At 35.4% G+C, this 13,047-nt stretch overlaps 1 protein-coding gene across 1 annotated transcript in view; it reads right to left on the bottom strand.

Annotated features, from left to right (window-relative positions):
• Window positions 1–13,047, bottom strand: part of LOC113240190 — a 70,766-nt gene that overhangs the window by 39,310 nt on the left and 18,409 nt on the right. The window lies entirely within an intron of this gene.

The following is a 13,047-nucleotide window of genomic DNA, read 5'->3' as shown; positions in this document are numbered from 1 at the left end:
AGTCATGTTTAATTAGTAATTAATAAATTATTAATATTTGCTATTATTTTCTATTGCAATAATTGAAAATTAATTTCAAGACATCTGCATATTAGCGAGTAGTTTGAGAATCACCTATCACGTTGTATCCAGTTGATCCGGTCTGTTACGACCCCGCGATGTCGGTCTTTTTGTTGTTGTATAATTTCGCCTTAATTGGTCTGTCTCTTTGCCATGAGGTTTGTTATGTCGCGACTTATCTTAGAATAAGATCGCACGGTTCGTTTCTGTCTACTTATTTCAAAATGTACTGTAGGTTTTTATGTGAGTACTCGAAGGGGGAACACCTTAATTTTTGCTGTTTTCAAGGCCTTGTGTAAACTTAATTGTCTTGTTAGAATATTAATTATGTAGAAAATGACATCATTTTACATCAATACATTCTTCTACAAAGATGTATTCTTCAATGTCACGTATGCCATGACATTTATTCTATTAGTCATTATCACAAACCGTTAAAAATCTCATGCATTCGCTGCCTTGACAAAGGTTATTATTATTACTGCATCGTGTTAGTTATATTGTACAACATTTTGACCCCCCGCCTAAATCAAGTCGTTGTTAATCAGCACATTGCAGTTGTCAGCAACTACATCCACCTGTCCTCAGAGGCAAGTGATCGAGGTGAGCTGTCCACCGCATGTCGGATACTGCACGATTTATTGACAGGTCTTTTAGCGGGTCAAATAGGAAGCTCGGCGTTATTGACTTGTTATTTAGGATGTAGGAAATGAACTATATAGATTGATGTCGTTCTGGGCATGAGGCCCCCATTGACATTTTACATCGTTCTAAGTCTATTACACATCCCACTGCGGGTTTAAACAAAGCAATCGACTAAGAAGATATTTGCCTCAAGATTATTTACGAAGAGTTCAAATAGTGTCAAGTAAGTAAGTAAGTGTAAACAGAGATTACTAAATGGATCAGCAAAACTGAGTTTGTACGGGTAGTTACATCTACGTCGCGGTTCGACCGCCCGCTCTGATCCGTTTGTCAAGACAAGAAGAAGATTATCAACAACCATTTACACGATCCACTGCTGGAGCATGGGTTTCCTTTAAAGTAAAAGTTTAGGTCATTTCCCGGAACACTGGTCCGATGTGGGTTGGAGACTGCGCACGTTCTTCAAGGGTTGTGGATCTTCTTCGACATGCAGGTTTCTTCATGATTCACAAATGTATGTAACTTAGAAATTAAAGTCATATGCACATTCGGCCACAGGTATTCGTACAGTTGACCTCTCAATAGAGAAGCACCCGTTCGCCCACACGGCTACCACCACTTGATAAAGGAGATCATAGTACAAAAAATACTGTTTATCTTCTCCTCTATAACAAGCGTATTTATTACATCGTTTCATTTATTTAAGTCCATGTCAATAATAAGATAATTAATAAAGTACGATATAACAAGCACAGTATGTTAATAATAATCTCATATTTGTACAGTGATAAATAGAAGTGAATTCTTCTTAAGCTAATTTTAGGTCGCAAATTCAGCAGAAATGTTGAACGAATTGAGTGAGTATGAGAATTGCAATTGTTTTTAGCTTTGTTATTATATCATATATATTTTTTTATAATCCCAAGTGACGTACGAACAATAGTTTAAATACTTATTTTTAATGATAATTTAAACACCCGTTGGTGTATAATCGTATTAGTTGTTTATTTTATTCATCTGTCTCATTTTCAATTTCATTGATTAAACAAATATTAAAACCAAATAACGGATTACGATGCATTTACAACTTAAAACTGAGACATACTGAAATTAACGAATGGAAAATCATAATTTACGTTATGTTTTGACATTTTCCGTGTACTTGGCACATCCGTTTGCTTTCCTCTGATCTAGGCTTGAGTATTTGCCAAACAGCAGCTTTATATATGCTTTACGAGCAAAATTTGAGTAAACTATTATTGTTTTCTAGCCAGTATTAACTTTAGGCTAATCATATAGTGCTTTCGAAAATGCTTTATGCAGATGTAGTTCATCATATTATGTATCTTGAATTACGCCTTTGCACATTCCTAGTACTTCTTGCAGATTTAAACTTTTCAGAGTTTAAGACATCGATGCAAAATCGAGCTGAGATTAGTGACCAGTAATGATTCAATTACGGCGATTGGTTGAAACGCTCCGGAAGTCACGTGCTCGGCGACAAGATGGTGCCTCTTCCGGCCATGAGCGTGAGCGCCACGCCACTCACGGACCGTTTCTGATTCGATATATTATTTTCATGCTATATAATTTTTGGCTCGGTGTTGTATAAGAACATCGGTAAGATTGACCTGTATTTAATCTCAGACTTTAAAACAATCTTATTTGACCGTAATCAAATCATTGTCTTTACTAACTTGTTCCAGTAAAATAAAATGGCATATGACTTCATGCATAATCCAATTGTAGAAGATGTACGGTGCGTACTACCTTCGTACCTACTTCTTCTGCAAAGCAACGCCGCGGTGTTCTGGTACGAAGAGGACGAGGAACCGGCTTAACCACTGACTCAAGTTGCCCCACGGCCTGCAGCGCATTTGTGATATTAAGGTTATTTAGTTATGGTTATTTCTTTAGTATTGGAAATTAACCACGTTCCATCAGGTGGTCCGTCTGTTTGTATACCATATAAAAAATCACAATGGTCTCGCAGTCGTTTAAACCCGCAAAAATCGATCTGAGATAGATTTTTCTCGCACTGGCAGTTTCTACTTTCTCGGCTTGACTTGGTGTTTCTTTTGCATGGAAATGCAAGTGGCTGTCGCTCATTCCGCCGCTTAGTCTCACGCCTGTCGCGACATGTTCCAGTGTTAAGAATGCTCAGTCTCAACGGATAATCCTTGAAGAAAGTTGATTTCGGGATTGGAAAGCGTCTCGTTCCGTCACTGATAATGGAGATTTCTTTAAGACGCGTTTTTTAAATTATTTTTATAGGACAAATGTCACTTCAGTATTTGTTTATAACAGTAAATGAAGTAGTATGTCAATTGCGGTCAAATTCAATAATCTTAATTGAAAAACAATTTACAAATACATAATAGTTTTAATCTTCTTAATGTAATCGTTTCTAAGTATTCTTTTTAACTTAACAAATCCTTTGTATTTGTTTGAGTTGTATTAGAATATAATGGACATGGTTTGTTAATGCCTTTGTTAAACTAACTTTTCATAGATATATTTAAAAACGTCTCTCAAATATAATTTTTTTATTATTTGATATTTTGAAAATAAATAACTATTATTTTGGTGATAGTAAACAAATGAAAAGCATACGTCACAATTAGGCTTAGACTTAAATTAAGATCATGTCATTGGTCAGTTTGAAATATGCATACATGACGCGCGTGAACTTTTACCGACACACAGACAGTTTTACAGAAGCACTACTGATAGGTAATGAGCAATGTTTCACGACTAATTAGTCTATTTGCTTAACAACACGGACATTGACGTACGGTAATTTGAGACTCAATTAAAATGACATAAACTATTGTGGCGTTTGCGTCACACTCACCGTCGTTACAAGTCAATATTGTGGTTTCGGTGTCAAACAAATTGGTGTTTTGTTCGACGTGAGATTGTGTTACTTGTTTCGGTGTTATACACATTTCAGTCATCGATGACTGCGGGTCTTTAACGTCCTTTTATTAGCACCTTTAGTTGTTGCAACATGTTATTGGAGACATGGTCATTGTTGTGGGCAGACCAAACGTAGCTTCAGTTGTCAATGTTTTTATACATACAAAAAGGATTTAAAAAATTACGCCATTGACTCTCTAAGGCGCTTAGCTTGAGATTTTACGTAAAGGAAGATTTCAAAAAAAGGATAAAGTAAGCGTTTGATAAATAGAGATTACGAAGTGGACCAGCAGAACTGGATTTATGTTCGTGTCCTATTCGCAATTCGGCTCAATCGCTATCATAAACAACACTTTGTACGTCCCACTACTCATTAGTGTTTAACAAGACCATTACCTTTCCTACTCTCCAAGGTTGTATAATGCTAACATAACTTTTAGCTTTATAACGAAACTGTATAGGGACACTTTATGGCAATTGCAGGGTTATTTAAAGTCATCTCATGGTTCTCCAAGGTCTAATCCGACTTTTGTTCTTCCATTTCATACATAGTGCAAAATATGTATTACACCTTTTCATTATCATTGATTCATTATGCTTCTGACTGCTGTGCACTGGTCTCTTCTAAGAAGAGATTTAGTGCATAATCCGCCCCGCTGCCCCTGACTCAATGCTGCAGGTTTGAAAACGATGTTCACCGTTTGCGAGACGTATTGCCTAAACATTCCCAAATATAAGTAACTTAGAAATTATAGCCACAGGTACATGCAGCCGCAGGGATTCCAAACGTCGACCTCTTAGTTAAAGAGCAATCATAACAAAACTCTACAAAAGGGGTGTGTTTTTACAATCAAAGAGTAAATACCATTGACTTACAAATAAATGGACGACGGGTCTAATACAAAAACCACGAAAAAAATGTCCCAAGTCAACCTATTTAAACGTAGTGACATGTAAAGGAATATGAAAAAGCTAAAACGTTGAATTTGAATTGTAATGTCATCGCAGTATTGTCTAATTTTGCTTGCTTCGCTGTCAGTCGACCAAACGAAGACTAAAGCGTGAATGACGCCCTGTATACGATTTTAACGCCCTATAAGTTCGGACACTTTTTAGCGCGGACCCGACGTCCATATAATTGTAAGTCAATGGTAAATACTCTTTAATTTAAAACTTTTATTAAATGAACATAGTTTAGGAACGTAGTTTACATATTATGCGTAGTTCAAAATAACATTATGTCACATTAACATAATTTTGACAGTAAACTGCGAAAATTCTTTGTCTAAAAGATATATATATAGTAACAAAAAACTTCATTTCAAAGAAACATAATTTATACCAGCAATTTCGATGTTTTTTGCAAAATCTCACAACGTTGCGCGAAAAGTGCTATAAATCCAAAGACGTTGTTATTTTCCTTTTAAAAATACGCACATCGTGTTTTTAACAAGAAACGTTTTTCACCTTTTTTACCTAAGGTTTCAAAATTTTAACAAATTTTTTTTTTTTTTTTTTTATTGTGACTCGGCAAAATGACTGCACCGCGCCTGATGGAAAGTGCGAATACAGTCCAGAGAATTTAAAAACATTTAAAAATGTTAATACAAAGAACCTGTGCTTTGTCTCCAATAGATGCCTACGTTTTTCTCTGTGACAAATAAAACATAACTAACTACCAACTCACGCACATGGCACTGCCGGGCACGGGTCTTCCCTAAAAACTTAGCCCGTGTGAATCGCAGAGAGTGTTACCACAGTATTACAAAATCCTGTGTTACATACGTGTAGCAGGAATGTGCAAAAAACAGATGTGCCATTTGGCCGTGGGCCAGGTTCACTCGGTGAATCCTAACTATGATAAAACTTGCGCGTTTTTGTTTTTGCTCATAAAACTTACAATCTGTTACTAGGAATGTCTTGTAGTCCTCGCGGAGCTCTTTGGCCACGCGATAAGTACCTACGTAAGTGTCATCAAAAACAATGTTAGAATAGGTGTGTCACCATACATACAGTATGTCAATATAATGTATTTCTTAATAAACTGACACAAAAACATCAAGTGATTTCGATATTTCGAATTTGCGGGTAAATAATTATATTAATATAACGCACACACTCAACATAGCCCCGCACTAGGGAAACCCTGTGTCGCGGGTGCCATGGACACATACATAGACAACCACAAATTACACCCAAACTCACGAGAGAAATAAATGTAGGCCATACAAATATTTCTCCCGAACCGGGAATCGAACCTGGGACCTCCGCGTGGCAGTCCGGCATGGTAACCGTTCGGCCACAGAGGCAGTTAAATAATATATGTTTTAATAATAATATGTTTATTTCTCCACAAAAACACGTTCAGAAGGTTCTCAGTAATTTAAGAAACATTAACAGCTTTTGTTGGAGCTGGTGCCTGTTAAAGGCTTATTAACACCAGTACTTTATATATTTATTTTATTTATATGTATATTTATATAAAAAACAAGACAATAGTTTTAGCATTATTATTATTATATTTATTATTGTTACTAAATAATCAAACTAGGACATTTCCTGTACTATCATCACCAGAGCAACGAAATTAACTCCCGGTCACTATTCTGAACAAATAAATAAGAATCAATTTAGAAAAGTTTCTTTTCCAAAATTGATTCTACCGGGGTATGAAACGGAGTCCTTCAGTGCTAACAGCTGAGTCACCGAGGACATCAATACCCTTTCAAAATATTTACAAGTAAGGTACACCCTTTATTTAATTCCCCAGTATTTTTACATTTAACTTTCACTGAAAGAACGCAACGCAGAGATGCTGCAATAAATTGTTACAAATGTTTGAAATAAAGTAGAGAACATGTTTGAGATAAATCTAAAGCGCAAATACCCTTTAGTAACCACGGGCTTGAAACAGTTTACATAAACATGTACGCCTGTTCAAATAATATCTAATAAATAAATGGTTTAGGGAATGTAATGGATTCCTCGAATAATTTGAATAGAATAGAATAGAACAGCATAGAATAGAATAAACTTTTATTGCAACGCCACAGCACAGATTAAAAAAATAATAACACAAACAAGGAAAACAAAATTAAAGAAATAATAATTAATAAACAAAATAAAAAATACAATAAATAAGACAAATCTGACAAAAAACAAATTATAATGACTACAAATTTTGTACTGTCATTTGTGCGGTTGTGAGTTGTGACGTACGCAAAAGGACTTCATTCAGCATAAGCCGCAGTCACAATTGAAGGAAATGTGTGTCGCGGAAAGGACTTAAAATAAACTACTTAAATATTTGTGTATGTGTTCCTTATACGTTATGTTAGTGCTGTATGTTATATTAAAGATCGTAAAAATACATAAATTATTTTATTTTGAATTTATTTTATTTTAAATTCAATTTTGAATTTAACTTATAATACTAAGATAATGTATCTATCTATCTGTTATTTGACTAAAAACAAAAAACCATTCTTTTATCATCATCGTTAGCATGATCATCAACAGATCAATATGAACAGAATAATGTGTCAATCCTGGATTTCTTCTTAGGAGAAGGTTTAGGCCATAATCCGCCGTATTAACCCAATCCGGGTTGGGAACTTTAAATTTTTCAAGGGTAGTGTACCATTTTCGATATGCAGTATTCATCGACTATGTCTTTCTCTTATATGTATTTCTCCCTTTAGGCAGTGCCCCTCAGGTCTTTGTTATTTGAAGCTCTATGTGGCATTGCAACTATTATGGATAGGCGTGTCGCTTGCCACCAGGCGCACTACTTGTTAGTTCAGTCACTTGGTATTATAAAAAAACCTACAGGACGTTATTTCAATAATATTGTATACCTAATTATCTGTTTGTATCATGCTATACAGATTTGTAGCGACGAGGTGCAACCCACAGCTGTTCCGTGCCGTGAGCCAAGATAATGAAACTTTTTCTGGCTTAAGTTATCTAGTGTAATTGACACTATGTTCCAAATAAAACTACACCTTTTCATACTCAATGGTGCTTAACCACATTTTAAGGTATCTAGTATTCAGTCCGCGCAATGTGTGTTCGAATAATGCGGCCTGCGCCCAAATCGAGAGGTAAACAAACACGCGCGCGGGCGCAGTGCAAAGCGGCGCGGATGTCAAGTGAAAGTCGCGCGTCCCGAACATCTCGAATGTTTATTGTTCTCGTGTGCTCTCGTTAAAGCTGTACACGTTTTATGAAGCTTCATTTAATACATTTATGTATTCAAACAGTTAAATACGTGCAATACATCTTATTTTGGAACACTAATTTTTATTCTAACTTTTATGAATTTGCAAAAACGGTAAGTAGTCGGCGACCGCAAATATATTGTAGTATGATAATTGGTTTAGCGCTGACGCCTGCGCGGACACATTGCGATTGGTCTATTTATGATGTGTCTTGTGTTTTCAAGCAAAATTACCTCAAACCATTTATAATCGTCTCTACTACTATTGGCCATACACTTCAAAGAATTCTCCAATTCATTTCACAAAGAACTACTTACTGATAACATAAATTAAGTATTAAAAGCTTTCGCAATCCCATTTCGAGACAACAAAAAAGCGCGCGCAGAGCATATAATTTGGCACCGCTCAGTGCGCGAAAGGCCTACATTTGGCAACTTCAGGTGCCATTTTGGTCTGTGAGTACCATCGCTTAGCAAGTCTACATTTCTCAAAGCGTGACATTTTTGTTTTGCTTTAAATGTACATACGTTTGAGCATAGAGAATAAAATCCCCAAGACAATTCTTTAAAGCAATTTCACGTAATTCAAATTTTCAAAAAGCTGACATGAAATTCTCTAAATAGGTCATATCGTCACGTAGTCCAACTCTTTATACCTATAAAAAGTCTGATAAAAAAACGAAAGATTCACAAAAGATACAAGACAACAAATTATAATAATAAGTAAATAATAGTAAATAACACACGCGCGGATACACATAGACAACTACAAATTACTCCCAAATTCACAACAGAAATAAATGTAGGCCACACAAATATTTCTGCTGGCCCAAGAATCGAACCCGGGACCTCTGCGTGGCAGACCAGCACGGTAGCCGTTCGACCACATAGACAACTACAAATTACTCCCAAATTCACGACAGAAATAAATGTAGGCCACACAAATATTTCTGCTGGCCCAAGAATCGAACCCGGGACCTCTGGGTGGCAGACCAGCGCGGTAGCCGTTCGACCACGGAGACGGTTATGAATGTAGTAGGTCGATGTATGTAATTATTTATTGTTGTTTCGGACATATTATTAGTGCTTCATCGTCATCACCGTGAACCGACGTACTCGCATGTCCAGAGCAAAACCACCTTCTACGTGATTATTGTAAGACACAAAGTCTGCTACGACAAGAGAATTTTTCGGTTTCCTTCGCCTATCTAGCAAAACATGTCTGTGCAATAAACGGTTTTCCAACGTACAATGTAAGTATAAGTTACGTAATTTATCTCTAGATTGAATCAGTTCAATTCTAAGTTGAACACAGCGCAAGCAGTAAGGTAACACGCCCTATAAATAGCCGGCCGCCTCGCGGGGCGGCAGAAGGCGGAATTTGATCCCGTTACCCTAACGGCTCACCACCGAGCTAGGATTTATTATAACTACTTGTCGAAGGCTGTTCACTAGGGTTAATTAACTTCAAAGGACTTCAAAGTACATACCATCCTGTTACATTTATGATTCAAAGCGTACCTACAGTGCGCCCAATTTACAAATAATAGTGATATGCCACGGAGCTCTTCAACGCGGCAGCCATCAAATTTAAAAGTTGATTCTAACATTTGTTAATGACCTGTCTATAATTATGAAATCGTCTATACGTAGCCTAATTTATTACCTCTGAAATATAACGGTATTTTGTACATTTTTCTTCATGATAACGAAAGAGACAGATGAACAGGACTTCAACTTGCAATTTAATCTTTAGTGCTTTTTAAGCTTATAAACTTTTTAGAAACCTATGTTATAAACTTACTGACACTCCTTTATTTATCCTAAGCTTCCTTACCTAGAACAAAAGAAAGTAACCATTACCACAGTTGCATGCTTACAACTCTTATTACTTCCTGCACCGCGTCTTATGATCATAAAGTACGTAACATCAGTAACTTTGCACGAAAAGTCAAACCACACGAAGCCACAAGAAACTGAGTGACTTTCTTTGACACGATTATTGCCATCAGGTGTAGTTGTAGTTTATTTATTATCTCAGCCTCTCAGATTCCTCATCACTTTGAGAGTTCAAATAATCAAATCGGAAACATGTCACCATGCTTAAAGTTCCATCACGCGAGACGCAATTGTGACTAAATATAAAGTACAATAACATATGTCGATAATGCGAGGCTAATCCGAGAATAATGACCGTAATGTCCCGCAATTAGTACGGTGCAAAAACTGAAATTTGAGTCCTCGTGCGTTAAGAACAGGAAATGGCCGAGACCAATCTGCGATTATTTAAGTTGCTTTTTTATATTAGAATGCTGTGGATAGATAAGAATATGCTAGAATAATAATAGTTTAAATATGCTTCGTTTCTGTACGAGATATACGAAGTGAAGCCTTTCCATGAAGAATTTAAGGAACAGCTTTATAGCAATGTTTAAAATGAGTAAATTCCAAACTTGGATGTCAAGTGGTTCATGGTCAACACACTCATAAATAAAATCTATTTGTATTAAAAACTACTTCTTCAAGTGAAGGTTGCTACAGACAATGAAGATGATCGTAAATTTGTTTTCTTATTTGAATAAATAATAAACTTATCAATATTTTAAGTACCTAAAGGCTGCCAGTATTCTTTACCCAGACACCGAAATGAAAACCGTTTGAGACCTAAATACGCAGGGTTATTTGACGACGCCCAAACCTGTTCCTTAATAAGCCAAAATTCAAGAGCTAAACATCCATAAGTAAGTTAAGAATGTGTTTTGTTCTATTTGCATCGATTAGGTAGACTTGTGTTCCAAAAGATGTTAACTTGAAAACTACCGGTGGACTTTAACTACTTTGAGGTACTGGCAAGTTGGATTTTTGTTGGAATTAACAACTATTTTAAAACTAACTCAAACTAACGACTCACAGACAATTTGTGCTAATTGGTTGAATTGATTTTTGTTATTCTATCTACAATAAGTTAGGTAATGCCTATCGCAACCGATGTCTCTTTATATTGATGTATTGAATTGTTTTAAATTGTCAAGTATTTAATTTATCAAGAACATAGTCAGAATATCTTCTATACATTAAGAATAATAACAACGAATTATTGCGATAACATACAAAACACTTCACATAATTTATCTCGTTCCTTTTATTAAGACCTGCGTCAACGTTCATTGCCCGTCTGTTTCAGATTATCCATTTAAAAAACATGCAGAAGAAGAAGCTATGACAATAAGGACTTATTTCTTTTCCTATATTTTTAATGAACATAAAGTGAAAGCGGCCCCAATTATTCCCGTGTGGCACACCGTTTAAGTACACTCAATTAGCATAAAGTTTGCCTTGACAAGTTAACAGGGTGTTATCAAGAAGTAAAAATCCATTAAATGACCGTAAGCAAGTTTTTATATTTTAATGTAACAGTTTTTAACTAGGTCAACACGTTCAAAGACTTTAGTTAAGATATCGTAACACAGAAAAAAGTGGAAAGTTAAAAAATTTCGTGCAGTCGTTTCAATAATTGGTTCGAGTTGTGTGTCGATTAGCGCTCGATTGGCAATGTCCGGTTTGAGGGACGACTGCATTAATGTGCTGCGTTACAAATGCAACTCTGAGGTCAGGACCTCAATTAGAACCAAACGCCAAAATTACGATTAATATAGACCTACTTAACTTTGAAATCATCATTTAAGCCACGTTTCTGCTGTAACTTAATTCAAATTCATGATCAGTGACTGTCGAATGCGCGCCGCATTAAAAAAAGACCATTTGACACGTTTTGCCATTTAGGAAGTATTAAATCCGCCAGGTTGCTGCATAAAATCGAATTTGTTACACATTCATATTCGCATTCCGCATTTACAACACAATTCAATACAGCCAAGATGTCAATGAATTGTATTGTGTGGTTTCTAATATTTAATTTTTTCCACTTCAAAGTTAATGTTTTGTCACCAGAATGAAAAATAAATAGAAGTACTCTGAAAAATAAAAAAATTACTTTAATAATCATTATTGCTGACAGTAGGTATTGTGTATAAATCACTACAAATTTTCAATTTGAAAATGTATGTATTTCTGTGACTATTTATTTATTACAAAATCACATATGTCAAAAATTTCTAATTCATAATTTGTGTACAATATTTCTAACACTAAGTTCAAATATCTTCAAGGTCATTTCGGTACAATCATGATATGCCGAACAGCCCAAGGTATCGAAAAATTTGCGATAAAATTAAATATGTGGTCTTTTTACGGAGTACCAGCTATGCGTTACTACGTAATCAGTTGAAATTACCAATGATAAAGACAAAAGTGATATTCGGGACAATCAAGTTGTTATTGTTATCTTTAAACGCGCAAAAAATCGTGCATCATATCGTTAGATTACAGGTAATCTGATTGAAATTTATGTAATAATCGAAATGCATTATGTTTTGTAAGTCAAAAGACTACACTTACACTGTTTTTGAGTAAGCAACATTTTCATTCTGTACTACTCTATTTAAGCTTCAAACATTAATAAACAAAATTAAAATTACACCGCAAATGGTTACAGAGATTTTACTAAAGCGACTGATAACAGTATAAACATTACTACAGACTATAGACTATTTGTACACTAGATTAAAAGTGTACTCTGTGACAAGCCTAAAGTGTATTGGTACCTGACTGTCAACCATGACACTCGCATTCGCCAGCTGAGAATGGGAGTACTGGGGCGTCGTCGTGACAATCGTTAAGCTATTTAATACTCGTACGACACGCTTGGATTTAAGATTTTACTTTTCAAGTATCAACTTCACGTAGATTTGACTTGACAACAGCTACAAATAAATTTCAATGTTAATACAATGTGTATTCCATTAACATTTTAATTTTGATAATGTAATCCCAGAATGTGAAAATCTTTTTGTACTATGTTATTCGTAATCAACCGAACAACCGTTAAAACAACCCCAAATACTTTTGTTCATGACCTAAGTCGAAATACTTTCCTTATGAAATTTAGGTTAGTTCCACGATCTTCGATTTGGATATTAAATAAATAATAACAAGATCGCGACGGGTGAGAACATTTTAAGTAGGTATATATTATATAATATTGGATAGCGTTTATTGCGGAACTACATGTGTATACAAATGTCTGGAAAAGCTTGCTTAATTGCTGCGAAACGTTAAAACGAAAACATGCGCAAGGGCAAGTG

Source organism: Hyposmocoma kahamanoa, unplaced genomic scaffold (genome assembly GCF_003589595.1).
Source record: "Hyposmocoma kahamanoa isolate Upper Pololo Valley unplaced genomic scaffold, ASM358959v1 122, whole genome shotgun sequence".
Taxonomy (NCBI): domain Eukaryota; kingdom Metazoa; phylum Arthropoda; class Insecta; order Lepidoptera; family Cosmopterigidae; genus Hyposmocoma; species Hyposmocoma kahamanoa.
The sequence above is the reverse complement of the archived record's forward strand: the minus strand, read 5'-3'. Positions and strand labels throughout refer to the sequence as shown.